The 27,575-nt window shown below is 38.5% G+C and overlaps 1 protein-coding gene across 6 annotated transcripts in view; it reads left to right on the forward strand.

The window, feature by feature from the left end:
- Positions 1-15,597: 15,597 nt before the first annotated feature.
- LOC129724871 (uncharacterized) overlaps positions 15,598-27,575 on the forward strand; it is a 60,588-nt gene continuing 48,610 nt past the window's right edge. The window contains exons 1-2 of one of the 6 annotated variants that reach the window (XM_055680134.1): positions 15,598-15,804; positions 25,934-26,123. The gene's annotated coding sequence lies outside the window, so the exon portion shown is untranslated. Of the gene's footprint in view, positions 15,805-15,828; positions 16,120-16,412; positions 17,778-17,801; positions 17,913-25,933; positions 26,124-27,575 lie in introns of those variants that run through there. The other 5 variants (XR_008727975.1, XM_055680135.1, XM_055680137.1 and 2 more) reach the window with 5 other exon arrangements.

The raw sequence follows: 27,575 nt of genomic DNA on the forward strand, positions 1-27,575 counted from the left end.
AGTCGTTTTTTCAGCATCGAGAAAACATGGATAGGAAAAACTGCTCGTTTTTGACATTACAGTGACGTTTTGATAGAAAGATTGCTTCAGATAGTATTGAAATAAAAACAATTACGTGTATTTCAGTTATTTATTATTGGATTCGAGATCTTTACTTACACATATGTTGCATTTTCTTCAAACTTTTAAGAAAAAATACGGATAAAATGATTCGTTACGGTTTCGAAGGAATTTTCGAAGTTGTCCTGTTTTTTTTCACAACATTTATTTGACACGGCACAATACAAATTATTGTTTTACGGAGCCAATTAAATCTAATGCCTTATGGTCTAAAATATCTTATAAGCTAAAGACATATTTTTTATCCTCGCTGCCGACTACGAGCTGATACTAAATCTAATACTAAAACTAACATGTTTTTTTTTTATCCGAGATTCGTTTCGCTGTTAAATTGGCACTTTGATGCTCTTCAAGTAGCTATAAACATGTAGCATGTATGGCAAGTTCTCGCTGAGCGAGGATATCACGGCCCTGAGGGTATCCAAAAGTAGAGATCTGGCGCCGCGGAATTCAGCACACACCCAAACCACGTGTTCAATGTCTTGGTACCCCAATCCACAAACGCAATGATTACTGCTCGCCAGCCTAATACGCAGGAGATGTGCGTCTAACCCGTAGTGGTTGGATATAATCCGAGACATCATGCGAATGAAATCTCGTCCTACATCCAACCCCCGAAACCAAGGTTTGGTGGAAACCTTGGGGATGATGCCGTGTAGCCCCAGTTCTCCCTTATCCCACGAGGCCTGCCAATTGACAAGTGTATTCTGACGTGAAAGTTTTAAAAATTCATTGTAGGCAATAGGTCTGTTGTAAATATCACCGTTTGTTGCACCCACCTTAGCCAAAGTATCCGCTTTCTCATTGCCCGGAATGGAACAATGAGAAGGGACCCACACTAAGGTAATCTGAGAAGATTTTTCGGATAAAGCACTCAGATGTTCCCGTATTTTCCCCAGGAAATACGGAGAGTGCCTTACATCCTTCATCGATCGGAGAGCCTCAATAGAACTGAGACTGTTCGTAAAGATGAAGTAATGGTCATAGGTTTCATCGTCCAACAGAAGACACCCGTCGAACTTGGTCAGTACCTGGTCGTATAGCTTCCGAGCACGACCACACAATTTTTTATAGTCCAGTTTGGTTGTTTGTTAGCTCGATAAGACTTGATTCCTTCCCACAAAATACAGTCGTTTTGGGGAATATGAAAAATACATAGCTGAAGCTAACAAAATTCCCGACACGTGGGCGCCAAAAACTTCCAAATCCTTTCACCAGGAACGCCACAATAGCTTGAGCTTGATGACCGCACATTCCGTAATTGCTCCTCCGTTATCAATCTGAGCTAGTGAAGTTGCACAAAGAACCACGTTTATGGTTACTTAGAATTAGTTTGCCATTTTCAGTGTACAACAATCCAGTTGCTACCGCTTTGTATAGATCGATAACGGCACCGGCCACGTCCATACGATCGTTAGGGTGAGGAAGGATGTTTTAAAGAAGAAGGTGTAACAGTCGATGTTGTCGGAGACAGAGTTTACCTCTGCATCTCCACGACTGCAACGGAAAGAAAAGGCGTCACCGTGGTAAGTGACCAAATCGAACGGCGAACGATTAGAACCTTTCTTGTCAAACACAACCAATCTAGGTGAGAGGTCCGCGCGAAGACCTTTCGCAACCAGGAGTATCTAAGTGTCTAAATATTTATCTATTACCAGAATCACAATATTCTTCGTGAAAGTAAACGCACTCCGGTGAAAGCGGCTCTTTAAAAAGCATACAAACCACCAGTATACCATTCACCAACCGAAGTATCCAGGTATTCATATATTTGTATATTATCAATTCCGAATATCTTCCAGTCATAAGTTTAACTAAGACAGTCATCGATCGAACGAAATTTACTCCGATCTGACTAAACGGTCACCGTGAGACATGAATAAATATCTGGTTATACCTCGCGAAGTTACTACACTTCGAAACCATGAGACAATTCCCAATTTATGCACCAAAAGTATATTGTATAAAATTCTGTTTACTAAAACTATCGAAGTAAAAGTAGAGTCCATAAAAAGCTAAAATTTTCCAAAACTTTTTTTGTAATATCTCGAAAACAGATGCATGTGGACAGTATGTCCAGAGTTTTATTATTTGAGATTTTTATAAGAACCATAATGTATCATTAAAACATTAAAAATATAATTGTTCTGGGAGGAAATTGAAATTTGAAAGTTATGTTAAACTTAATTTTAAAAAATATGAAAAATTACGTTAAACTTAACTTTAACGTAAAAATTTGTCTTACATTTCATCATCCAAGACTTTTTATCATAAGTTTTGGAACAATGTCAATTTTCAACAAAAAAAAACTTGAGAGAAAATTTGAATTTCGTTAAAATTTATAGGTTGGTGTTTATTTCCTAATTTTTCCAAAATTAAATGACGAATACCTTTAAAACGGATGCATTGGCGAGGTTTTTTCATTATAAGCTTGTTGATCTCAAATAATTGCTAAAATCACCTAACATCCCTGAAATACAATCATTCCTACAATGTTGGAACTGAAAAAAATGCTCTAAAACTTTTAGTAAAAAAAAAAGTTTAGACATTTAGTAAAAATATATTAATTTTTCCATCCTGAACTTTCTATCAAAAATATTAAATTAATTTCAAGTGTTTCTTTGCATTAAAAAATTAAGAAAATATTCAAAATTTTGTGTTTATTTACAATACAAAAAAAAAATTGAAAACTATAAGATATACGGTTATGGGTATTTCCGAAATCAGGATGACCTGAAATCGACCCCAGACGTCGTTTTGAAATCCAAGGTGGCAACTTCTGGTTCATGAAAATCAGCCAAAAATGGCCAAATTAAAGCCAAAAATGGCCAAATTGAAATTGTATTGAAACCAATTTTTTTCACAGTGTATATTTTACCGTTCACCAGGAGCTCCAGCAAAAGTTTGTTTCAATTCTAAATGAAGAAGCAGTGATATATTTTAAATATTTTCATTGATGTCCTGGGAGAGTAGTTCACTTCTGTGTGAACGGATAATGAAATATTTTTTGTTACGCTCAACTGTTTGTCAACTCAAGCAAACCTTCTTAAAAATTTGAAGCAACATATAATAATACAACACATGGTGCACTTATCTTGGCTATTTTTTTAATATTATTTTTTATATTGTTTTGCTTGACAAGTAGTTCAAAAAGACTAAAGAGTAGAGTGATTTCCATCTGCGAGTCACGATAAAAATCATGAGTAAGTAAATATTCGGAACTTTGATTTCAGAAATCTAGGTCAAACTACAAAAAAATGATTAAATACTAAATAGAAAACTCAACTTTGCTCCAAAATAACCGCGTAATGTTCGAAATCTGTAAAATTATTTTGAATTGAAAAAAGAGAAGCGTTTTAGAAACCGCTGAAAAATTCGTGAAAAGTGATTTGAATGCAAATCTCACATCACTTCAGAAATAACCAAGATCCACAACAAGGTCATCCGCCTCCAGATTTACACTTCCTATTGATATAACGTTATGGAGGCTTTGACCATCTGGTCACTTTAGTTTATGAGCAACGTCGGAGCAGCTTGCATCCAGAAAAAGCAAAGAACCAAAACATTAAGTATTTGTAGATTGATGAGATGAGTAGCTTACCCATTATTACTTTTCGTTGTACTGGTTGAAAACATAAAAAAAAATGCATTTTAAAAGCACAAACCTGAAAAAATGAAAGAATATTACTATTTAACCATTCCTATGAATTTCGGTGCCCCCAGCCATTACCAAAACGCGACAACTTGAGTGAGGGTTCGTCGCTTCAACGTTATGTTTACGAGAAAACTCATTTAAGTCTCTGAGAAAAGGTAAGTAGCTAGGGACACCAAAATTCACAGGAATGGTTTAATTTTTCATTTTTTCCGGTTTGAGCTTTTAGAGTGCACCTTTGTTGACCAGTGCTATCAATTTCTTTAACTTGTTTCCATACAGTTTTCGTATATAACAAAGGTATTTTGAGCTTCAATTAATAAATTAAAGTTTTCATTAGAATACATAAGTCATGTTCAAAAACTGCTCTTTAATAGAAATAAAGTCGTTTTTCCACTCGTGAAGAAAGATGTAAACGGATGAACGTATGTATGTATCCAAAGTGTCATACGACTCACTGTCCGGTAAATTCATTCATTTATTTAATTTTGGGGGAGAACTAATCTGCCCCTGTTTACATAGTTGACGTAACAACCAACACCATCATTGCGAGAAAAACGCGTTTTTGTTATTTTAACCCAAATCATTAAATTGAGATCCAATTTCAACAAAATAGTCTGTCAATTTTATGAAGATTGATGTTTGAAAAGAGGCCCCATGGGTCATATGAGTCAGCCCGTGGTAATTGATCCAGAAAAACCGCTACGCCAGTTTATGCGAATAAACATGTATTTTTCTCGCAGATTGTTCGCATAGCTTGGCGTAAAAACTTGACTACTTTCTACTTTGTCTCGCAGTTTATTCAGTTTTATCAATCGTGTTTCGGTCAAACGTCTGCTATTGTCCATCGGCAGTTTCAATTAGACAAACACGCACAAACACACATACAAACACACACAAACACATGCATAAAGACTTACGCGAATTTACGCTAAGGTGGGTAATAGTTACATGGAAAAATGCAAACTTGACAGCACAGAGCCAGGACAAAGTTTTTCTTTGGTTCAATTTAGGCCCCCAGACAATGCTAAACCTGCCGGATATGGATTACTTGTGCCTCTGATTGGTGCATTACATATACATGTACATAAATTTGTATGAAAATTAGTATAGGAAAACTTTTGCGCATGTTTCTTTCTAGAGAGCTATCGATCAATCCACTTCCGATAGTGTCAGGATTGTTTGGGGCCCCAAATAGAACCTTAAAAACGTTCTGGCAAATCGATCAAGTTTACCCACCGTAATATACACACACGTTTCAATTATTTCATCTGATGCAAATATCCACTAGTAGAGGGAAAGGACACGGTGACTTTACACCTTCCTGAGGCTGAGTGTTTTGTGAAAATATTAATATACAATAAAATTATTCAATCCCACTTTCCCCTTTACCCCTTTCCATGGAATATTTGTCGAATTAAACGACTTAACTTAGACAAACAGACAGTAGTTAGACAGTCGAATAAAACGACCTAACATAAACAATTGCACCTTGTATGGAGTGACGCCAGTGTTTGCAACCAATTAGCAGTTACGCCAAAACGTTTTTCCAATATTTCTCAAAAGTTTCAGAACAAAATGTTTTCTTTTTGTTTGTAGTGTATGTATCTTATGGAAAGGAAGCCGAATCAACGAAAAAGTGCAATTTGGTCGTTATGGCTCTTACGTCAGCTATGTAAACAGGGGCAGTAATCAGACGTAAAAAAATCTTCGAAACATGTTTGCGCAACATAACACTGAATTTTAATTGAAATTTTAATACTGTGATAATTTCGGTAAAAAGAAGTTTGGTTACGTATCCCACCTTTTCTCGAGTTGATGGAAAAAAGTAAAATACTTCCTATGTTACATCGAATCTTACGGTGCACCATCGTAAATCTTGAACAGCAGCATAATACGTCCAAATAATCGATTTCCTCCATTAGAACAGTTGTCCCTTTAGATCATTAAACAGCCAAATTTTACGACCGTACACGGCTGCAAACTGTCGTTCGTCTAACACTGACAGTCGAGCGAGAGAGACAGCGAGCTAGAGCAGGAGCCGGAAAAAACGTACATTTCGCTATGGTGACACCATTCGGGGCTGTCTCCGTTCCCACATAGCGAAATGCATTAATTTTTTTTTGTTCAACCCTCGCACTGGATCGAATAAAAAACCATCCTCCGAAAATGCATCGAAATTAGAAACCTACACACACGCACACGCAAAGAATGCGGATAGGATCCGAAGAAGAAGGGGGAGCGGCGAAAAAAAACTCGTAATTAATTCCCTGATGAGTTGAAAACTGGCAATGTTTGCTTGCTGCTGCTGCTAAAGTACAAACTTCAAGAACAATAGATTGTAGTTTTCTTCCCTTCTTTTTTTCTCCGCTCTTTACCTCCGCTCCGATGAAGTCCATAATGAGCATCATCTGCGGTACCTTGGCCAGCATCCTCGATCATGGTAAGATGCCGTATTATGGTATAATTTTAGTGGAATTATAATTTTAATTCGATTCTGGACCTTTTTTAAACGTCGCATGCATGTTTTATAAATTGTACTATACTAAAAGAGGGTTAATGTTCGCCAAAAAAACCACAATCAACGACCACAACAGAAGGGCTTACCCTACTCATAAAGTATCTATCTGCACAGGATACACTTTCGTCTCCGGTCGTTTCCATTTCGAGCTACTTGCGCAGCAGCAGTGTGCCCCGGCTGAGGTGTTGGAAGGGATCGACATATTTATGAAAACAGAAGGTAAAAGAATGGGAAAACGTTCCTTCGTTTCGCTATACATCCTCGCAAGCATCGAAAACTTTATGCACAATCGATGTGACGAATGGCCACTCGCCTTCTGTTGATGCTCTCCGGTCCTGGTGGTGGTGGTGGTGGTGATGGCAATGCTGACGGTGAAACGAGGAATCGCGCTGACGATGGATAATTAATTCTGCTGGCACTATTTCTACTGTTTTGAGCGGAAAATGTGTCCTTTTCCATCCATCGCACTGCGTGATTGATCTTCGGTTGTTCTCCGTTTGAATATGACGATGACGATTGTGGTAGCCTGTGGATGTGTGTTGTGGTGAACGAAGAACTGCATGGAGTAAACTGCTGACTGCAGGAAGACGACAGATTTTGTTTTTTTCGGTATTGATGGATCTTCTTGAGACTACAGAGACGAAAGATCTTGAGATCTTGTTTCTGTACTGCGTTACTGCGATCCGAGGGATTTAGATGAAGGGCCGACCAGCACAGTCATGATTATTCACGAAGATAAACAAATTTGGGTTGCTTAGCATTTTTTTCCGTCTCTTGGATTTGGCTTTTTTCTACTGCTTTTTATGCAATGTGAACGATTTTTTTTATTTTATTTTATGAACAATGTTAGAAAGCCGATTGAATGAAACTAATTCACATAAGAGAATGATTCAACATGGATTCCTTTATAAGTGCTACTCAACTACCAATCAAAGCCCTTGGGTTGAATTTCTATTTGGAACTTTAACTTGTATTAAATTAATCTTGATAACTTCATGAATGGTGGTACGGTTCTACTGACGACGAATTGTGAGGAATTAACTACAATTTGTAAAAAACTATACATCGCGGAAAAAAATTGATAAGTTAGGTAAAAAAAAATTGTTCCCATTATGATAAACGACGATATTTAATTGACATACATATATGCAAATTGTTTCCCAAATTAGTTCTATCCGCTGAACGTGTACGTTTCAATAAATTTTGATTATTGGATTTAAAAGTTCAGTAGGAATATCGAAGGTGAAAACCTTATTTTGAAATAATATAGTTGAAAAAAAAATTAGGTGTTTTTTTATCTCACTTGTAGGGAGATTAATAACGAATCTGTTGATGTCAAAAGAAGAATTTTTTTAACTCTGAAATTTTCCCGAAGACGCCATTGCTTTTGAGTGTAACGTTCGCGAGGATGGCGCTTCATCCTGTTGATCTTTAGAAAAGTTGACCTTCACCCAGGGATGCACTCAGTCCTTCGAAATACCGATATACACTTCTGTATTGGTTCAGCAAACTTTGCACGGACCGATTTGATAATGATTTGCGTACGTGCAAACCGAAGGTGTCCCCTTCCTGGTTTTCGCTACTTGGGGACTTTCTGTAGAGACTTTTTGATGCGATAAACTGTGCTTTTGTGTAACATAGAAATCTTTCTGTGGCTTTTATAACCGAGTGCATGCTCTACAAGCAGTCTCTGCATTGTTCTGGAACTCACAGATAAGTTCCGCTCGTTTTGGTTTGAGATTCATCTTTGGTTGTCGTTTTCTGGGGGCGTCCAGTCCCTTTTTATCATAAAATGCATTGAAAACAAATATTTCCTATCATCCCGGAAATTCTGCAACATCCTGCTAACTTTTGTCTTGTTTTCCCATTTTACGGATAACAATCCTTTGCGGTTCCCTGCAGTGAAAGGAGCGGCCCATGTTTCGAAGTTTAGACTAAATCTCACGAAGTTATATACTATAGGTTTATTGTTAACATGATGAATACATCTCCTTATAAGTGAGGAATTTGTGCATCTTGCTATGTGTAACTGGGTTGCAGAGGAGTCCGCCTCCTCGTGGTATAACTTGAATAACACCAAATGAACTAAACAATCGCATAATCAATAGGTCCAAGCTACGGAAAGACGGGCGTTGCCAGCAATGATGACTGTCAGGCCTACTTCAGCTTGAATTGGTTCAAATTCAGCTTGAATTGGTTCACTCCTAAAAATTGTTCCTCAAGCAATCCGAGTGGAAGTGATAGTCATCAGTTTACAATCTACGAAAGCATGGTATATTACGCTGCGCTACGAATCAGTGCGTCTTGCTATAACTGTTTACTTCGGTAGGGCTTCTGCAGCAGTTTAACGCAAAAACTTTCCGAGGAAAACCACCGCTGATGACGTTTGAAGACCTCATTTGCCCTAATAACAAGAAAAGCCTTGATGGCAGCCTAGGTGCAAAAACTTCAGAGGCTTGCTTAAATTAAAGTACAAATGCTTTTATACTGTTCTTGAGATTGAGACAGGTGCCGGCACTTTTCGTCGGTGTTTTGCGAAAGGAATGCTCCACGACGGATCAATGTTTCACCCTTCGACCGATTCTGGATATGTTTCGGGAATATAACCAGCAGACTCATCCCCTGTCCGTGGATTACAAGGCGGCGTACGATTCAGTCAAACGAAGTCTTCAGTATCTTAAGGAGAGGTGTGGCGAGATGGGACTCATCATCAACTCTATCAAAACAAAGTACGGCAGAGTTTAAGATGTTGGAGTTGGTGCTGAGGTGGAGCTAGATGGGGGAATGTTCGAAGGGGTTACGACGTTCATATATCTTGGTTTCCTCGTGACATGTGGCAATGACGTGAACCGTAAAGTCAAACGACGAGTTGCAGCTGGGAATAAAAGCTGCAATTTCTAAGAACTACATAGTCTGCAGATTCCCACAAAACTGGCGCTGTGTATAACTCTGATCATGCACGCTAAAGGAAGTTGATCGACGTTTTTGAGAGTTCTATTCTTGGCGGTATGTTAGAAGATGGAGTGTGGAGCGGACGCATGAATCACGAGCTATACCAAGTGTACGATAATGCTGACATAGTTAAGGCGATAAAACGTGGCCAAAATACCTGACGTAAGAGCCGCCGAAAACTGTTTCCAGCAGAGCACCAGGAAGAGACTGTAGACTCTAAAGTAGGCACTGAACCTGGTGGTTGTGAACTGGCGTTCTTGGGGACTGGATAAGGTTACTCGTGACCTGGTAGGAGTTCCATACAATACTAGCATTTTCTAAAATCGGTCGTACCATTGCACAGTACAGTGCCTTCCAACAGTGCGGGTCAGAAAAGTCCATAGCCACCTTGGATACAAAGCCCAACTGTCTTGTTGCTTTAGAAATCAACCCTTAGCGGGGCAAATCAAATGTCATTTTCTAGTCCAACAGAATCCCTAAGTCAGTCACTTCGGTTACTCTGGTGAGCGTAATGCCGTGATTTACGATGAAACAAGAAGACTTGACGTTTTTCCACGCTAACAATCAATTTGTTTCAAATTCCCTCGAAACGCAACCATTAATCCGCACCCGAAGTTCACGATTCGTTAAGTATGATTCTAGCCAGGATACCAATTGAGTAGAAATCCCAAGCTGTGACAACTTGTCAAGCAGTATTTGGGGGTCAATTTTATCGGAAGCTGCCTATAAGTCTGTATATATAGCATCGACTTGGGCTTTTTTCTCCATATTTGTTATACATTCTGAATTTCATCAAATTCGTTGTAACCGTTGTAATTAGTGAGCTTTTCAAGAAAAAATATACCAAAATAAATATGCGAAAATAATGATAAAAACCGTATTCTGCAGTTTTAGTGGATTTGAGACCCGTAAGTTAGCAACAAGCAACAACGTTATCGCAATTTCACCAGACGATTTGAGATCATTCCGGAAACCACAACAATCTTTCCCAGACCACCCAAACGATATCTACAGGAAATGCAACATAAGCATAACACCATCGTCTAGCTATCAGCAATGCATACAAACACCCCCTTTGTTCTAGACGGAGCTGACCACAACGCGAGGTTTCTTCGTAGGTTAAGAGTCAATTGTAAATCAGTTCTTACTAAGCATCAAATAAAGAAGGAGCTCAGCTTCGATAAAAAATATATTATTTCGACTTTCCCTTAAAGGAAGTCTTAACTCGTATATCGTTTGATATTTTTCACATAGAATATAGAATTTTTACAGATGTATTTTTTTTTATTTAGGAAAAAGAATTTTTTTGTGCAATGGTTGTTCAGCGTTACGTAATTTTAGGGGGGGGAGTCAAATCGAACGTTATTTATTGTTGCATAGAGGGGGGGGGTCTAAAATTTAGATTTTCAGCGTTACGTAATTTGTGTACGACACCTATTGCCACAATAAATAAATATATAAACAATTTCATATTTTTTGTAAAATTTTCTAGGGAATCAAAAAAAAAATCAAACGATAGGATCTTCTGGGCCGGGTTGCCACTTTTATATCTGTATTTTTCTTTGCAAATATCTGTAATCTTTGAAAATATCTCCACAGACAGTTATTATGAAACAAAATGCACCAAAGAATCTGAGTACACCATTCGATTCGTTATGACGTCCAGAATCTCTGGTCAAAACTTCAAAATCATCGTACGGTACATTTTTGAGTAAGGCCCTTTCGAAGGTCGTAAAGTACAAAAAAGTGATATTAAAACGACGAAATAATCAATGTAAAGCACGTTTTTCAGCCACAATGTTATGAAACAACTTCCAAAATAGTTTCTACACATTCCAAGTATTATATTTCAAGACATTTACAATTGGTGGAAAGATTTATTTGAAAATCCCACAGTGCACAGTGGTCTAAATTCGAAAAATTGTGATCGTACTCAATGTCTTCAGCAAAATTGTTTCATAGAACAAGGCCTTACTTTTGGCGTTTCTGGTTTTTCGATCAATCCTCCTAACAGTTAGATAAAAAAAAATATTTTTTCTAATTTTCAATATACCGGATTGCTTCCTTCAGTAAAGTTGTGGAAAATTTTAAAAGAAAAAAGATTGCTGAATACTGCGATGTCCTATCTGTACGTTGAACATGACAAAATAGAGTTTTTTGTGGAACACCCCTCGATGATTTTGAAATTTTGACCAGAGATTTTGGACGTCATAACGAATCGAATGGTGTACTCAGATTCTTTGGTGCATTTTGTTTTATAATAACGGTCTGTGGGAGCACCGTGTGTCTATTTGTATCTCGAGTAAAAAAATCTGTATTTAAGATCTGTATAGAGCAAACTCAGATTGTTGGATGAAAAATGATGTTTATACAGGTTTTTGTTAAATTTATTTTTTAAAGTTCTCGTTAATTTATTATTAGTATCATCTCCTTGGTCTGCAACGTAGCTGTCAGCTTTTAAAATCGAGATCATTAGCTTAGGGGCCATGCAATTTCTGGTTTCAACTGTATGTTAAAAGTAGGGGTACTGGGGGTAAGCCCGGCACTGAGGGTAAGCCGTCACTCCTAGGATTTTACTAGAAAACACTAATTAACTGTGTTTTGGAATATGTGAAGTGTTGGTATTTAATATTTTAGACATTTTAAGACACATCGAAGCCACCGTGAAACGTCAAACGTCAAAACAATAGACAAAACATGCGCTACTGCAGCTGATGCGTAAACGGATGTAATTTTTCGTGAGTGGAACTTAAGCTTTTATTCATTTGAAAAGACTAAAATAATTTTTCGTTGCTCTAGAATTTATTGCCTGTATTGTTAAAAATCACAGGAATTCGATCTGAGGTAAATTAAAGCGGTAAATTTGTAGAAATACTCTTTTCAAAAAAATGTGTTCTGTCGGGGTAACACCGTCACCCAGTGAGTGGGGTAATCTCGACATGGTCTGGGCTAGTTGGATGTTACAGACACATATTACACATCTATTACCGATGTCTCGCTGATAAATAAATTAATAAATCGACTTAGAACCATGCACTTTAAGCTCTTCTGTGATTTATGAATGATTCCAATGGTTATTAGAGGTGTCAAATGTACTGAATCAAGTCACAAAACTGACGGCTTTCCCTGTGGTATTTGAAATATGCTCCGGTGTGGTCAATATGATCCTGGCTTCAATGAAACTAGTTGGTAATATGATTTAAAGTGCCACATGATAGGCTTGCCGAGTATCGAATTCTTTCATTGTTTATACATAATGTTCACCGGAACTTGTTCCGGCAATCTGCCCAGAACCAGCTAACCGACAACAACCAAATTCAACAGTAACATAAAGAAATGTAAGATGACTCATTCGGCGGTTTACCAATTCAAATTAGTTCAGTTAATTCGAGTTAATTCATGAACAAACTTTGGTGCCGTTGTTACCCCCAAGGGGTCCCGGTTTCACCCGCACTGATTGCTAAACGTCGTTTTTATCTTAGTTTCAAAACTTCACTATTCCTTGTAAAATAACAGTTTGAAAGTACTGCAAACCTTCATATCTTGTAGAAAACAATCTGGGCAATGATTCTGTGAAAGAAATATAATGATTTTCGCCATCAAGTGCTACTAAAGAATCATTTTCCTTAGAGGGCCGGGCTTACCCCCAGTACCCCTATGCGTTCTAAACGAGCAGAAGAGTGTGAACTTATTAGAAAAATTCTCACAAATGATGTGTAACGGAAACTTGAAATCAACATTTCGCCCAGTGTTGTTCAACAGCTCAGACCAGAAACGCTGCAAGAAATTAGATCTAAAGCAGCTCAAATCAATTTATTTTTGTTTATTTTTTGCTGCTAGTGGCAATTATCAAACGTGCGCAGAAGGTTAGTCGCATGAACCGCAACTGATTCCCAATACACTAAGTCGCTTTTTACGCAAAGGATACGTGCCGCGTAAAAAAACCGCGTAAATTCCGGAATCCGCGTAGAAAAAAACCCGCGAAAATTCTGCGATCCGCGTGAAGAGAAACCGAAATCCGCGCAAGAAAAATACCGCGTAAATTCCGGAATTCGCGTAAGAAAACCGCGTTAATTCCGGAATCCACGAAAAAAGCCGCGTAAATGAAACCGCGTAAAAAGCGACCTTAGTGTAGTCTTATATCTTATTTTTTGCATGTTTCCGAATAAATGGACTGGGGCGTTCTGGCCCGGGAGCATTTACATGCTTTTCCTATGTATTATGCTTTTGACATAGTTGTTATTTAAAGTACAGTGTGGTATTTTTTTAAGGGAGCACTTATTACCCTTAGCCTGACGCCAAAAAATTTAAAACCGGTTAAACGGCTCAAAAGTTACAAATTTTTGAAAATAGCAGATTTTAAAAAACAAAAAATCTTTTGTTTTTCCTATTTGAGAAAGTGTCACTTTTTAAATAGAACTTTTTTGCATGGAAATATTGTACGAAAAAATATGTCAAAAAAGATTTACTTGTAGTGCAACTTCAATCTGCATAAAAAGCCCTCATAACTCACAAGAATATGTAATTTTAACTACATTTTAACACACGCTGATAAATTTGCATGTCTAATATCATGCTCACATGCATATCAGCGACGAACCCGACGAGCAATTACTATGCATCTCTACACTGGCTAGAGTCACACAGGCATTTTTCGCTTTTGTCGACCAGTGTATTCTGTGTCGAATATTGCTCAACAGTACATATCATGGAATGCATTCAGTATGATCATCATTCAACCAACGGCTTTGAAGTAGTCATTTTCATCGCAGTAGCTTTCAACGATTCAAATGACGTCACAAAAAATGACAGTTCCGGAGTAGCTAGCCTTCTATATGTAAGCCGTGATGTATGGTAGTTGTTTTTTTTTTTTTTTTGACGTAGGCCTGCTTCATTCTTCATTGTACTGGGGTTACTATCCTTTACATTCTGTGAAAACTAAAATGAACATGCTACATTATACCATTGGCTCATTTTCCTAACGCAGACATCAAAAACTTAGACGACACGATTCCTTCTATATGTAAGCCGTGATGTATGGTTGTTGTTTTTTTTTGACGTAGGCCTGCTTCATTCTTCATTGTACTGGGGTTACTATCCTTTACATTCTGTGAAAACTAAAATAAACATGCTACATTATACCATTGGCTCATTTTCCTAACGCAGACATCAAAAACTTAGACGACACGATTCCAAGTTTATGTCAACTAATTGATTCAATTGGCAAACACCAAGATAAAAAAAAATGAAAATTAATGTTATACTTTAATTTTTTAAGAGCTGAATGACCCCTTAGGTTAAAGGCTCTCTAATAAAAATCAAATCAAATCAAAATCAATTAATTGACAGCGCATTTGAACGAAACTTCCGGTAAAATTTCCGGTAATTTCCGGCTAGCTGCGAACCACCGCAAAATATTGTCATTTGACCTCGGCCTTATGACGCGTACGGTTGTGTACTGTGATGTTATGATTCTGTGATATAATAAAGAAGGTCCAAGTCGTTTCAAAGTGTAAACTGAAATAGAGAGCCAGTAATGTATTTCAAACCTTTTTATATGTTACTAATGATAACGAATCACTGATTCTCTGCATGATCGTTTAACGAGCATCTCAAAAGGATTCGGTCTATTTGATCGAATTAGATATTACAGGTACCAATCGTGTAAATGTTTGTGCACAACCGATATGGTATGAAACGCATTTTTTATGGTTCGCAACTGGCTGCTGATACGTATAATTTTTGAGTATGACGAAGTGTGATGGATAATGCAACGAAAAAAAAAACACTGGAAAGAACTTATTTCGGATGCCTTTCATAATCCGTTTTTTAAATTTCTGTCTAGAACATATTTTTGTGACGTTAGCAATTTACATCTTGCATTCACAGGTTTAAAAAGACAATTGCAGTAATCCAATGTAAACAAACAATTTACTTGCATTTCGTAATGACACTTCGATTTGATTGTGTCTTTATTCTCAATTAATCCTCCTAAAGGAGTCTAAAACTAGTAAACTCCACCATTGATTGTTTTGACTGTTGCAATTAAAACAAAGTCGAACAAAATGTGAAATATTTCAACCTGCATTCCACACTCCACAGAGAGTGCCTCTCTTTCTTTCGCCTCCGTTGCCAATAAAGTAACGCTAGTTCTCTCAGGTCGCACCAGTGTCAGCACCATCGCGGTTGCAATCAATAATCGGATCATTCTCGCAATTTCATTCATGCCCTCTCACATACAGGTATACACATACGCTCTTCATCGCTCTTTTCCTCGTTCTCCTTTTTTGAGTCGTGAGCGAGCCCAAAAGTGTACATTGTTATTCTCTGCCAGTATCATCCGCATCATTTCAGTCGAGATTGTACAGTTAGTGAACGCGGTCCTGTCGTGTGTGTGTTGCGTGGCTTACGAAGAAGACAATCGGTTCGGGTTTTACCTTTTCATCAGGACACCGGTAACTGCCCCGAGGGAGCATTCGATTAATACTCGTTAGTGCCCAAAGTGACCAGAACCAGAAAGTGGATTACATACCCCTATTATAGTTGGTGTTTGAGAAAGGTGAAAAATTGTGCCAAAAATTGCTTTTCGCAGAGAGCGAAATACTGTTTCAGAATAGTTGTTCAATGAATGAAAACCAGTATTTGGGAACAGAGAAAAAAAGCTGTATTTCTGTCTGTCCTGTGTCCACCTTCGGTGGGTGTAGTTCTCCAGTGGACACGCTCTCGCTCTTGCGTGCAGCTGAGAGAATGTCTTCTTCTCTCTGCATTTGGCAACATTTGTGAGCGTGTTTCTGTTGCATTCGTCCGATGACAGAAGGAGTTTTTTTGTCTACATTTTCTGGTGTGTGGAAACTTTATCTCTTTCCAATAAATGGTTAGTTCACACGATCTTTTCTGTTGATGTTTGATATCCCGGCGTTTGGGTTTCGTCCGTGTGGACGCGCTGTGCGACTGTTATATGTGAAAGATGCTCATGCGAGAGAACGAGTTAGAGGAGAAGAGATGCTAGTGACTTTGTGGTGGTGAATTTAGCTTTCTCGTGTGCGCGAAAGTGTCTTCGTTTATAATTAGAGGGAAAAATATGGCAAAGGTTCAAATTAGAGTGAGGATTAAATAGAAAAAAGTACAGTAGTTGTCCACGAAGTGGCGAAATTTCGCGAACACGCGGGTGTGCATATGCGCAATGAGGTTGTGATAACTATGAGCGGCACGTTCCCTCCAACGTTTCGTACGTCCTCGGAGCCCTGTACGCTCTCCGTCTCGTCTGCTTGGGTTCGGACTTCACTGCAGCGGTATAACGACGAACAATCGCTGGATCCGTCCGGCAAAGGATTGCTTTTACCGCTATAAGACGCGTCTCGCGAAAGTTTGCATAATGAAGCGACCCAAGAAGAGGAACACTCCTACAACCGAGTGCTCCGAGCGAACAGAGTGAGAGAAGCAATGCGGGAATGTGACAACATGCGAAGCGAGTGATTCACGTAGCAGAGCGAACCTGACTCGGGGATTCATCCCGTCCCGGGTGTTATATTGTGGCGAGAATCACAATTAAGCGGCATTTATGCTGTTAGGCACAAATCATTCAATTACTGTGAAAAACGTGACGATCAAGCTTTATTACGGGGACTGATTATGGGGTGTTACATTAGGTTTAAGTGTCAAATTGAATAATGCTTAATACACCGGAGCAGCTTTTTGCGTGGGGGATGTGTGTAAAAAACACGTAAGGTCCAAAATCCACCTAAATGCCGAAATTCGTGTAGAAACCGCGGGATTTTCGAAATCCACAAAAAAAATCTTCCACCAACAAATCAGAAACCACGAAAAAAGCCACTTCAGTGTTTCAGAAAAATTCGTGTACAGTAGTGTGGATTAAAGGGAACTGTTCAAAAACTCAAAGTGTACTGAACGAAGTACATCAAAATGGTAAAACAACAACCCAACATGATCATCACCCCAAAACAAACACAACACTCATCACCTGCCCCGTGGCATCGCAATACCTGTTCTTCCGAATTCAGTAACCCGAATCGAAACGATCGACCGGACAGAGCACGGCAGAAAAAAAAACCTCCGAGGGTGCACACATATTGATTGACAATATCAAGAATACATTCATTTCTTTTTTTTTATTTCTCATCCCTGGGATCTCTCTCCCCCTCGCGCAGCAGTCCTCCGGTCGGCGGCTTAACGCGCGTGTGTGTATCGATACGGTCGCGTTTTTTTTATTCCGCTTCATTTCGTTAATTTTGCTCCTCCTTAGGCTCGGCCACATTCTCATTTAAATTAGTATTTTCTAAAGCGTACGCGAGTTCGGCCGATTCCTCGGTAACGCTACTCCGCAGAACAACGCACGGGGTCTCGAGAGATAGAGAAATACACTACCAGAAGTAGGTGGCCAGAGTCGCACAACAATCTGTTGTGGAAGAGTGTGTGCTTACGGGTTCAGTGAGTTTGATTACACCGTTAATTGGGGAGACTTAATTTTCCGTGTATGTGCGCGCCTGCGGAACGTAATTACCCGCCCGAAAGGTAATTGAAGGTTGGGTAATTTGTACAATGGGAAAACAATTACACACGCGCAACGAAGCAAACCTCGGCTTGATGTGATTTAGGGCTTACTGGAGAGACAAGGGGGAAGGTGTGTGTGGGAGGTCGCTGGCATCGGTAAGTTGCTGCAGTTAGCGATGCGGTGAAATAAAGGAAATTTTCTACCTTTAATAATATGCAATATGCATACGCGACGACCACGCTGCTGTGCTCGTAGTCGGCTCGGATGGATAAAGACGAGGACAATGATAATCACAGTCTCGGAGAGCCGAGATCTTCTGAGTTCTGTGCGAAGCCGAGGAAAAGTAAATCTGCAGAAGAGGAGCAGACGCGAAAACCAGCAACGCCAGCAGCGAGGAGCGACGGGTTATGTGGAGGGAAAGTACTGAAGAGGAATAATGTTTTAAATTGGGAGCCATTTTTGTGTTTATAGAAAGCGCAGTTCAAAGTTGTAAATTTTTCGCCATCTCGCTCTTCTTCACGCTCCGGTCTGGGTTCCTGTGTATGTACGGTATATGCTGAGAAACAGGATCAGTATGAATGCATTATGGACACTTGTGAGTGTGGAACGGATTGCGGCCAGGTGCCTGTGTGTTCCGCAGTGTGCAGAAGAAAGAAGATGCAGATGACCACTAGAGCCTGGCACAAGTTACCTTGGACGATTTCTGGTGTAACCGGTATGAGTGTAACAGAACGCACGGGGAGGGGAAAACGAGATTGGCAAGGTTCGATGAGGAATAATAATCGGTACCTTCAGTGACTTATTGAGAGCTTGCTGCTAGCCACAGCCAGCAACCAGGAACGTTACCTGTGCAAACGAAGGTGTGAAACGTAAGGACGCTGCGGCTTTGGTGTGGTTCGACATTTGCTGGAAGATTAAAATTAGCCTCAAATTAACGAGTAATGTTTGAACAGTGATACAGAACGGAAACAGCGTTATTTTTTTTTTGTCAGCCAATATGCTGCTAATAATGAAATTGATTATTCCTTCGTTACGGCGGGCAGCGTCAATCGTTCTGTTTGTTGACTAATGGGACCCTATGAAACATCGGCGATGAGTTCGGCATGGGTTTTATATGAGTTAGATAAGTAAAAAGCACACGGAGTGTTTTTTCTCTAAAGCAAATGCTATTACCATCAATAACTTTGTTCTGAATGACATGGATTCGCGTTAAGTAACTCAATTCAGCTGGGAAATGTTTGTAAATGCAAAAAAAAAAATGCCTTGAAAAAGTTTGAAAAAGAGATGCAATACAATTTCATACAATCGAGCAGAAGAGGACATAAATTTGATAGTAAAAGTTATTAGCCGCTTGAAGCATCAACAACAAGTAGTCATGCTGATAAACTAATATTTGACGATATAGCAATTGATGATAGCTCGGATATTACCGATCGATTGGATTTATTGCATCTTTTATGAATAGCAGATTCAGATGATTCATGCTGGTTCTTAGGTGTTATTGTGGAACAGGAAGAACAATGGGGAAGCTGGAAAATATGCTGTAGTAGAATCATTGAATTTTCACGAATTCAGAAACAATTAATTTTAACTATCGGTCAAATATCGTGGAATATAATTGGTCTTCTAATACAATGCTGTTATTAAACATTGAACGACGACTATGAATATCAAGTTTGACGTCGCGGTTAGAAAAAACGAAGTTTGCAACTCATTACCATTGCACTTTCATCCTGTTAAATAGCTCTCGTTTCTGGTGTAAACATTATGTGCATTAGAAAAAGTTGCAGATCTTACCCTCTTTGTTTTTTGTTTTTAATTGTTTTACTTTCAAGTTACTGTAGCGCAAACCTATAATTTTTCATTGTGTTTTGAGATTATTTTAGTTGAAATAATGCTATTTAAATTAAAACATAATGCTATTTAAATTAAAACATTTAAATTAAAAAGATGCATTTTAAACATGAGTCGATAAATTTGCACTATAATATTGCCGTTCTACAAATTGTTGTCTCATATTTACTGGAAACTTCATAGAAACTGAGACCACCCTACGTAGAGTGGCTGTATACTTTGTGCTGAAAACATCTTGCTGATTTTTTTTTTGCAATCGTGGAATGTACTCCATCACCAAAAATTATAGCCAACATTGCAAAAGTAGCCCATTATGTTTATTGCTGTTAGATATAAATATCGACGTCCGATTTTAATCATCGCATACTATGACATTTTTCATCAAACTATGCCTCAACTTGCACCGACAGTGTTACCAGAATTATCTTTCATTCAATCATTTTCAATTGTAGTTTATTGCAGTCAATAACTAATCAGAAAATGTAGTTTCAATTTCAGTCATCAATGTAATGTCAAAATTTAATCAGGTTGTTCCTCGTTGAATCTAGACAGATTAAGTATGAAAAAATAAGCAACGAAAACATGAAGTGAGATAACAAACTACCAAATGGTAAAAATACATTCGTGGAAGAATCTTCAGTGGATAAATTTTGAGTTCATCTTTGAGTTGCTCAGTAATTTAAAAAAACATTCCGAGTTTCCTAGTTATACTTGAGAGCTAGACGTTACCAACCTACACCGGAAATGTATCAGATTTGAGGAAAGTGTATCAAAATGTATATTTTTTCCATGCGTAGAACTTTTCTCCAGGGTGGCGAAAAAATTTCAAGAACAAATTCTCTGATTTTCCCTGATATTCCCTGAAATATAACATAAATTTCCTGATATTTTTCAGTATTCGGCACAAAAAAGTGCAACGTAGATGAAAGCAACTCTAAAATCTCAGTGGAAAAAGCATTCTATTAGGTCCTAAATTAGCCTTTTAAATTAAAAAAATCAGTTTTTGCGCTAAAGAGCCGTTTAAAAAAGAACCGTGTATCGGTTAAAAAATTTTCCCTGATTATTTTCCAGTTTTCCCCAATATTCCCGGATTTCCTTGATCGAAAAATGAAATCCCAGGTTTTTACCGATTTTCGACACCCTGTTTTTTGACATCTTGTTTCTTTTAAGTTTATATGTTGCTAATAAACTAGAATTCATTCCGAGTTCACTGGTACCCAAAGATAGGAAATCCGCCAAAAACCATCGAGATATGAATTATTTAAGTATTTTTTGCCTTTCTCCTAGAAAGGTATAGCAATCACTTGCAAAACCGAAAGTATAAAAGTGCTCCAAAGGGCCGAACGGCATATATCACTCGACTCAGTTCGACGAGCTGAGCATTTTCTGTATGTGTGTGTGTGTATGTGTGTGTGTGTGTGTGTGTGTGTGTGTGTGTGTGTGTATGTGCAGATTTTTATTCTCACTCACTTTTCTCAGAGATGGCTGGACCGACTTTCATGAAATTAATTGCAAATGAAAGGTCTTGGTGCCCCATAAGACCCTATTAAATTTCATTGTGATCGGATTTTTAGTTTAGAGGTTATGTATCAAAATGTAAAAATCATGAAACATCATTATCTCAAAAACTACACTACCGATTTGAACAAAATTGTTTTCAAATGAACGGGCTACCTGAAAAACCATTAATTTTTGAATTTTATGAAGATTGAACTTGTGGTTCAAAAGTTATGAAAAGAAACGTGTTTTGAAGACTGTTTAATCTCACTCATGTTTCTCAGAGATGGCTGGACCGATTCTCATAAAATCAGTGTCAAATGGAAGGTCTAGTTGCCCCATGAGACCCTATTGATTTGTTTTGCAATCGGACTATTACTTTGCCTGTTATGTTTAAAAATGTGAAATCCAGCTATGAAAAGTAAAATATTCACAAGACTACTTAAACTCACTCACTTTTCTCAAAGATGGCTGACCCGATTTCCACAAAATGAGTGTAAAATTAAAAGACTAGCTGCCTCATAACACTCTATTGAATTTTACTGTAATCGGACTGTAACTTCGTCTGTAATGTACCGAAATGTGAAAATCACGAAACTTCATTATCTCAAAAACTACACAACCGATTTGATTAATATTATTATGAGATGAGCGGGCTAGTTAAGGGTTAACTGATGAATTATGATTAAACACGTGGTTTCAAATTTTGGCTGCCCTATACGTTCCCATTTCATTTGATTATAATCGAACTTAAGCAACCGTTATGTATTAAATTGTTTATAAAACAATGAAAGTCTATTATCTCGAAGATTACATGACTTATTTGAACATAACTAGTGCCATACGAACGAGTCATCTTTCAAACTTACAAATAACAAACTTCATAACAAATTGATATGTGGCTCAAAAGTTTATGGAAAGACAAGAAATTCAAAGACTATTGAAGCTATACCTGGTTTGATCGATATATGTGGCCTCCACATAATTTAAATGTGGTATCGTACTATTTGAACGTTCCAAATTCATTGATTCCTTGCGATGTGTTTAAAATCTGCAAATGCACAACGAATCGGCCATAGGATGTGATCAAGGTCAAGTAACAAATCGTTAAAAATGATAGGTTTTATCGAAATGACAACATCACCGACTTTTGGCTTCTGTACAACGCCTTAATTCTGAATATATTCATATTGGGTGGTATTCGGTCATTTTCAGCAGATTTTCTGCCATCAATCTAACACCGGAAATACCCATATTGGGAGGTATTCAGTAATTTTGATTGTTTTCCAGGAACTAAAAGTGATTGTCTTTAAATTCAAAAGGGTGTCCAGGGTCAGTGTTTGGTTTCTATGCATCATCTCGATTACGGAAATATCCATATTGAGTATTATTCGGTAATTTTCGACTTTTTCCGAGAAGTTGCCATTTAGCTATCCAAAATGGCGCCTGAGGTCAATTGTTAGCTCCTTGTATCATTCTGGCTTCGGAGATACTCATATTGGATAGCATTTGTTTATTTTAGGCTGTCTTTCACAAACCGGTAGTCGCCATTTTGGATTTCAAAATGGTATTTAAGATAATTTCTGGCCTCTATGCGTCATTCTGGTTGAAGAAACACCAATATTGGGTGTTATTCGATCATTTTCGGCTGTTTCCAAGGAACCGGGAGTCAACAACCTAGAATCCAAAATGGAGTCTGTGGTCGATTTCAGCTGCTGTGTATCATTCTAGATCCGGAGATACTCATGTTAGACGGGAATCGGCCATTTTTGGCTGTTTTCCAGAAGAAGTTGCCATCCTATAATTCATAATGGTGTCTGAGGTAAATTTTTAGCTTCTTGTAACATTCTGGCTCCAGAGATACTCATATTGGGTGGTATTTGGTAACTTTGGGCTGTTTTTCAGAAACCGAAAGTCGTCATTTTGGACTTTAAAATAGCCTGTGATATCAATTTCTGTCATCTGGGCGTAATCCTGGTTCCGAACACATTCATATTGAATGGTATTTGGTCATTTCCGGCTGTTTGCCAGACACCGGAAGTAACCATCTTAAAATTAAAGATTTTGTCTGTGATCAATTTTTAGCTTCTGTCCATCTTTCTGGTTCCGGAGATACTCATATTTAATGGGAATCGTCCATTTCAGGCTGTTTTCCAGAAACCGGAAGTTCCCATCTTACAATTCAAAATGTTGTCTGAAGTCGATTAGGGGCTCCAGTGTATCATTACGGTTCCGGAAATACCCATATTGGGTGGTATTTGGTCGTTTGTCGCTGTTTTTCCGAAACCGAAAGTCGCCATTTTGGATTTCATCATGGCATTTGAAGACGATTTCGATCGATTTTAGCTCCTGTGTATCATTCTAGATCCGGATATTATTATATTGGGTGGAAATCGACCATTTTGGCTGTTTTCCAGAAACCGGAATTTGCCATTTTACAATCCAAAATGTTGCCTGAGGTCGATTATGGAACAAATTTGTTACCACTGAAAACATTCACCTGCCAAATATGGTTCCATTTAGTTGGTTAGCTCTCGAGATGTGCAGAAATTTGTGTATCATTTGTATGGAACCCCTTCCTTCCAGAAGAGGGAGGGGTGTCGAACCATTAGGGAAAGATTTGTTGCCCCTAAAAACATTCACATGCTAAATTTAGGTCCCTTTACTCGGTTAGTTCTCGAGATGTGCAGAAATCTGTGTTTCATTTGTATGGCACCCCTCCCTTATGGAAGAGGGTGGGGTGTCAAACCATTATGCACATATTTGTTTCCTCTAAAAACATTTACATGCTAAATTTTGTTCCATTTACTCGGTTAGTTCTTAAGTTGTGCAGAAATTCATGTTTCATTTGTATGGGACCCCTTCCTTACAGAATAGGAAGGGGTCTCAAACTATCATAGGAACCTTTATCGGCACCAAAAAACCCCTACATACAAATTTTCACGTCGATCGGTTCGGTAGTTTTCGAACCTATAAGGATCAGACAGACAGTCAGACAACAACATCAATATTTTAGAACCTAAAGAGTGAATATACATTTATTGGATTGAAGCGTTAATGTAAATATATTTTTACAAATAAAAGTTTGAATGAGAAAGGCTGGGTCTGACCGCTAGGTGGATTAATTTAGGTTTTTTTTAGTTTTTTTGCTGTTGGAAACATAGTACACGAAAAAGTTATTGTAAGAAAAACTTTTTTCCCTGAAGAGTGCTCACTGTGGTTTATTCTTAAGAGTTTTAGGCAACTAAATTGTCTATCTAAAAAATTTCATTTGAAAAAAATCTGTGATACCCGATATTTTCAAATTCATTTTTTGTTTTGAAAATTATTTTTTTTAAATGCAGGATTTTAAATACAATTTTTTTAAATTTTTAATCAAAGTTCAGATAATTTTCTAAACCTTATTAATTGATGACCTGTATTAGATGATTCTGTATCTTACGTCATTTTTTAGATACATTGATTTAAAAGGAAAAGGTTTAATTACTTAAAATCATTTCAAGAGTGAGTTCAGATGAGAGTTCGAAAAAAAGTTGCTTGGTTTAATGAGGCCTACAAACCCACAAAGTTTCATTGAGTTCTGCTGGGGTGCTGCAAGCCCAAGGAAAATTTTTCCCTACAGGAAAAAAACTGTCAAAAACAATAGCCACACCTAAATAATTCATATCTCGATGGTTCCTTGACGGATTTCCAACCTTTGAGTACCAGTGAACTCGGAATGAATTCTAGTTTATTGGAAACATACAAACGTAAGAGATACAAGATGTCAGAAAAAGTTCTACGTGTTGCAAAAATGTACACTTTGACTTGACGCACACTCCAAAAACCCGGAGCATTTTCAGTGTCTGTTAGTCACGCCAAGTTCCCAAGTAATACTGAGGAACTAGAATAGTCTTTCAGTAAAATAAAACCGGTCAAATTGATTCATTTTTCGTGAAGTTCTGGTCAATTTAAAATTGACAAATTTTGCCTTTTTTTTGTAATTATCTACTCGTGTAAATGAATAAAATTAAACGAGAAACGTTTCTGACTAATTAGTAGTACTGTTGTTAAATCCACAGTTTGCATCAGCGAACTAGTTTTTAACAGTTCAGACCCATTCTAACTCATCTAAATCATTTCAATTTCACCGCTTTCCAAACCAATCACAAGCAATTAAAGTAGCCTGCCTTAAGCACCACGTGATGTTGAACAAAATGAATAAAACTCCTCAACATGGCGTGGTGGCGAAAGACGATGTGTGTTTTCAATTGTTACGCTTAGTGTATTCGGCCATTAGCGTAAACTGGAACGGTACTTTGCCGCGCATCATGTGCCCTCTGCAAGTACCTCGAATCTGACTGCGTTGAACGACTTTTAATTAACGCCGGCTAGTTGCCACCAGCGCGCCTTCGGGGGCGATAATTATCCTAATTTTATCAGTTGATGAATGACATCCGCTGATGGTTTCCCCCTAACCACCCGAACAGACAAACTGACATGCACATTAGGAACCACCAGCCGAAAATGAGCGCTTTTTCGAACCGATGTGTCCGTCTGTCGGACGAAACGATCCGGACGCTGTAGTTGTCGTGGTCATTTCATTACCATTGTGAACGGCCGCCGATCCGTTATTGCGCGCATACTCACACCGAGACGCATACAATCGCTTACTTTGATTTGAATGCTCTGACCGCTAGGGGACCAAGTGTCAGTTGACTGAACTTGTTAAATCATAAAAATAATTAAGTCAAATAGAGCAACGCAACGAGCGAAAACGACTTCGTACCGAAAAACTGTTGAAAAGTAACGCTTCTTCCTTCTCTCTTCGCTTTCCATCTTGCAGTGATTGCAGTCCAAATTGGTTGGATTTCGTTGGATGCGTGTTAATTGGTATAACAGGGCGCGATACCAAATTACCACCCCAGAAGTAGCAGAAGCTAAAGCCCACCAAAGTGATGACATTTTGGTCACGAGACTACTAAACGGAACGGTCGAACAACTGTCATCGGATAAACAGCGTGTAGCGCGAACAGGTAAGCCGAGGCCACCACACCACGAAACTAGCTGTGTAACCTATTAAATTTATGTTACTTTATATCTTTGTTTCCGATCTCCATGGCGAGCTGGCAAGCAGAACAAAATAAACAAAACCTCACGCTATCACCTCGTAAAAAAAGGCTCGAAATGGTTTTGCTGCTACGTACCGGGCAATTCGCACCCAGTCTTGTATCTTCTTATTTGTTGTGAGACTACCTTCTCGGTTTGGTTTTCGATATCCTTTCCGGTCCTCTCTCTCTCGCTTCGTATCGCACGACTTACCGCACACGAGTCCTTTCTTTCGTTTGCGTCGTCGAACGGTGGAAAATTTATGACCTATCCCATGGGTACCTGGACTGCTTTCCGAACTCGCTAGACGTTGCTAGTGTTCAGCCATGTGAAAGCCCAGCTAGCACGCACAGCACAACAACAGTTGGCTTCGGTTGTCGTCCCGTCGTCGTCGTCGTCCGGAGTAAGTCAGAAGTTTTACGACTACTACTAATTGATTATTTGTTTCCTTTGCGGTGACCGGGTACCCACCCCCGGAAACCGAGGGTGGCCGGCACCCCGATCTGCTCTGTTCTTCGGACAGCTGGTGGACGTGTTTTTTCACGCGCCCCGACAGGAGGCGTGTGCCCACCAGCGGAAGGTAAGCACCACGATAAAGGAATTAATTGCGGGCGTTTTAGATAACATCACTCCCGCTTCGGTTGCTTCCTGTTGTGGTGCTTTGAAGCGTTTGAGGGATTTCACGCAAACTTGTTTGTGGAGTTGGCAGATTTCACTGACTATCTGTGAGTTTGGTGACATTAGTAATTTAAGCTAGTTTGCATGCTTCAAATGTGATAGCATAAGAGTTCGATCTTCATAATTTTTAAATGTATTAGGAGTTGGGTCTCATTCGAAGCGTTTTTTGGTTTACAGGGTGTCACCATGATAGTGATACACTTTATTTATGCCATAAAATTAAAACATGAAATGCGCCTATGTGTACAAATCTGGAGGCCATATACGCACATTGCGTTTTGTAGGATTTATATTTTACGATATCAACAAATTTATTGTTGCATCTTATGTAATTTAACTTGATATGCAAATTTGAGCGACTTAGAATTAACATCCTTATACGACTTTTGGTTTGCTGGTTGTCTTCTCTGGTTCTTTCTTTATCACGGTATAGTAGTAAAGTTACAGTTGAATCGGTTCAATTCAAATCTTTCGCCTTTGCATTTGATTACGGCCCGCATTTTGCTTCGGTATTTCATCCCAGAATTTTGTTTTCACCAAACGGTTCTTAAAAGTGTCCAAAATGGAGTGTTTTACTTCACCCTTCTTTCTAGCATGTATCTCCAAATGCTAAAGTGTAATAGGAAGAGAATGTGGGTCATTTAGAGGTGACCAAACACGGTAAGGCGACATCCATAAAGTACGTCACGCATATAGGGGAG

Source organism: Wyeomyia smithii, chromosome 2, assembly GCF_029784165.1.
Source record: "Wyeomyia smithii strain HCP4-BCI-WySm-NY-G18 chromosome 2, ASM2978416v1, whole genome shotgun sequence".
NCBI classification, from domain to species: Eukaryota; Metazoa; Arthropoda; class Insecta; order Diptera; family Culicidae; genus Wyeomyia; species Wyeomyia smithii.